The sequence below is a fragment of the Callospermophilus lateralis genome, chromosome 18 (genome assembly GCF_048772815.1).
Source record: "Callospermophilus lateralis isolate mCalLat2 chromosome 18, mCalLat2.hap1, whole genome shotgun sequence".
Taxonomy (NCBI): domain Eukaryota; kingdom Metazoa; phylum Chordata; class Mammalia; order Rodentia; family Sciuridae; genus Callospermophilus; species Callospermophilus lateralis.
In genome coordinates, this window is record NC_135322.1 from 54,040,543 (window position 1) to 54,043,918 (window position 3,376).

Consider the following 3,376-nt stretch of genomic DNA (forward strand, 5'->3'; position numbering starts at 1 on the left):
GGCGAGCCGCTCGCGGAGACCTCAGGCAGCACAGCGCTGTGGCTCTGCGCGGCTGGGCTCGGGCACTCGCGCTGGTGCTGCGCGCCACGCTGCCTTTATATGCGGTCCCGGGCTGCGCCACGCCAGGCCGCCAGCAGGGGGCGCGCGGGCTCAGGGAATCGTTCAGGGGCGCGGCGCGGCGCGGCGCTGCGGGGGTGGCCGGGCAGGGCGGGTCGCCCTAGCTCCCTGTGGTCGCAGTCTGCGCTGAGACCCTCAGCACTGGCCAGGGACGCCCGGAGCCCTTGCAGAGGAAATGGGCAGAGGCTGCCCTTGCTTTCCCCCCTCTCTGAGCGTCTTGTGTACAACCACCAATTATTGCTAACAGTGGCAACAACAATAATAACAGTAGTAACAATCACGACACATAGTAATACTGACACAAATTGGATCAAATATTCTGCAAACTTTGGAGTTCGCTAGGTCTCTCTGACACTCCCTCTCACCTGACACTTTCCAAGCAGGAAGAGCAGGGTCCACTTTTCTGATGAAGAACTTGAGGCTTCAGATGATTAAATAATGTGCCCAGCAAAAAAGTGACAGATCTAGAATTTGAACCAGAACTCTTCTAACACCCCTAACCCCTTGGAGGGGGCGGGGGTCCAGACTTGCAGAAGGGCAGAGTTCTCAAGGCATTACCGGGAGACAGCTGGTACTTGCAAGGCCCAGAGAGGGTTCAGGGAGTGGGGAGGGGCTTTCACGGTCTCTGGGGCCTGGTCTGTCCCTCCTCTGGGTACCTCCCTCCATCCCTGTTACCTGCCTTGGCCTGGACATGCTCTGGGACTTTCAGACATTTGTCCAGGGGGATGGCAGAACTATACCCTACGGGACTGCTTTTTAACCATGCCCACCTATGGCCATGTGGGGGGGTCTGCCTAGGTACCCGTAGGGAAAAGGTCCAGCTCTGACCTAGTGATGCTCTGAACTGGTCTCAGACAAGATAGAAGCAGCTATTGACCGCACATCCTGCAGAGGGCAGATAGGACTCCCCAAGCAGGGAAGGGGGTTCCCTCCCATCCTCACTGGCGATCTGGGACTGGCCTTGCAGTCCCCTTACTGTCAGAGGGACAGCACCATCCCTCCCTCTCCCTGTCCTCCCACAGAGTGACTGAGACATGAATTGGTGCTTATTAACATGTGCTAATGAGTGTTAGGCGAACTCCGTGTGTGCAAGGGGGAGCACAAGGATGGAGGTGAGAATCAAAAGCAGGTCACTAGGGGAGGGGGAACCCAGGAGACAGAAGGAAAAGTTGACCTTTGGGGACAGGGGTGAGCCCACAGGGAGCCTCAAAGGGAAATACAGAGTGCAGCTTCTAAAGCCACAGTGTTTGCCCAGGGCACAGGTGTTTAGAGTTACTTCCAGGTACAGACTAGGAAGGGCCTCAATGTATGCCCCCACTACTTCCCTCTTGGGCGGGGGATCCTGGGCTGAGAAATTCACCAAAGTCATGGGTTCCTTACTTTGCCTTTGGAGAGGCAGGATGGTTCAGTGGTTAATAGTAAGCATTCTAGAATAAGATTACTTGGTCTGAATACCAGAATATGCTGTGTGATCTTGGATGAATTACACAACCTGTCTGTGCCTCATTTTCTTGACTGCAAAATGGGAACATGGATGTTTACCTCTTAGAATTATTCTGATGATTAAATGTTAGTGCTCCTGCTGCCCTTCATGAAACCAGTGATTGGTGATGAGCTTAGCAAGAAATTCTAAGGAAGGGCTAACACTAAATCCAGTCCCAGGGAAGACAGATGACTTCTCTAGAATGTGAGCTCTTGACCACTATGCAGTATAGTTCCTCAAGGGACCAGGCTGCAGCCTCTGGGTTTTGACATCTTTCATTCTGGCTTCTCTCAATCGCCTCTAGTCCCCTCCCCTGCCCAGGTCCCTAGGTGAGAGAGCTCACCCCTGGCCCTCTAACGATCAAAGCCAATGCTCTGCTTCCTACTGGGGAAAGATGGTCCTGGGTATCACTCCAGGGTGGCCACTGTGACCTGCAAACTCTTCACTGACAGTTCTGCTTCATTCATGGTGGATGCATCCCTGGAGTCTGTTGCTGGGGGGCCCATCCCTAGCTTTTAAGGACACATGCTCAGGGAGGACTGAAGAGCCCCAGCAAGCCCCTTTGTCCCCAAGCTGAGTCCTGCAGAAGCAGTCACATGTAGGCATTACAAGTCCATGCCCTGGAGTCAGATGGCTGTGGTTTTAAAACTCACTTGTTGTGAGTCTTTGGACAAGTTATGCAACACCTTTGAACCTTAGTAAAAATAGAGGTGATGATAATAATACTAGACTTACAAAGTCATGGGAGGATCAAAAATAATGTAGTTAAGGGGTTAACTAGCAAGACTCCTGGCTGCTGGCAAGGCTTAATGAAAAGGTAGGTATTATTGTGAAAGGGCCACCGGGAGGGCTTTCTATTGTTGTTCTGAGAGAGTGGCACTTAGACCACACCTGGAAGCTGGGAGGCAGTCACCTCCTGTCTGCTTCCTGCTCGGCACTCCTCCCCCTCCAACCTCCAGCTGAGGGCCAGGAGAAGCCCTGGAGCACAGAGGGCTTTCTTTATGGCTTCTCTGAAGCCAGCAAACCTCTCCAGTTCCCAGGGTTACTGCAGAGAGCGGGCCACATGAGCCCACCTGGACCCAGGCAGCCTGGGCTGAGCAGGATTTGGGTTTGGGCCACATGTGAAGGCAGACACGCTTATTCCTGACTTAAAACTGTCTGGAGTCCTAAGGAAGCAGCCCAGACTGTCTTATCCTGTGTCTAGAACGAAGATGAAGTGGCCACAGTCCTCTGCAGCCCTCGGAGGTTGCAGGGGCTCCTGGGAAAGGTGCACAGAGTGCAGAGGAGGAGCGAAGCCAGACTCCACAGCTGGTGGGGCCCTGTTTAAGGTGGAGCTGAGAACTGCTCCCAGAAGACCTTTCCTCCAACATGCAGAGGCCTTGTCTGTTGGTTGCTGTAGTAAAATGCATAGACCAGGTCATTCATGAAGAAGAGGTTCACTTAGCTCATGGTTCTAGAAGCTGGGAAGTCCAAGAACACGGTGCCGGCATCTAGTGGGGGTAATATCATGACCAAGGGCATCACTGGGGGATACAGAGCAAGCATGACTGCTTGAGTCTCTCCTCCTCCTCTTATTAAGCCACTAATTCTGCCATCAGCCCCCACCTTCATGACCTCACCTAACCCTACTGACTTCCTGAAGACTCCATCTCCATATACCATCAGCATATGAATTCTAATCGAATTTCCCACTCTCTTAATCCTGTTAAAATGTTAACAAAATTTCAGCACATTGGAACCATTGGAACCATGGAACCATAGCACCTCCTCCTCCTC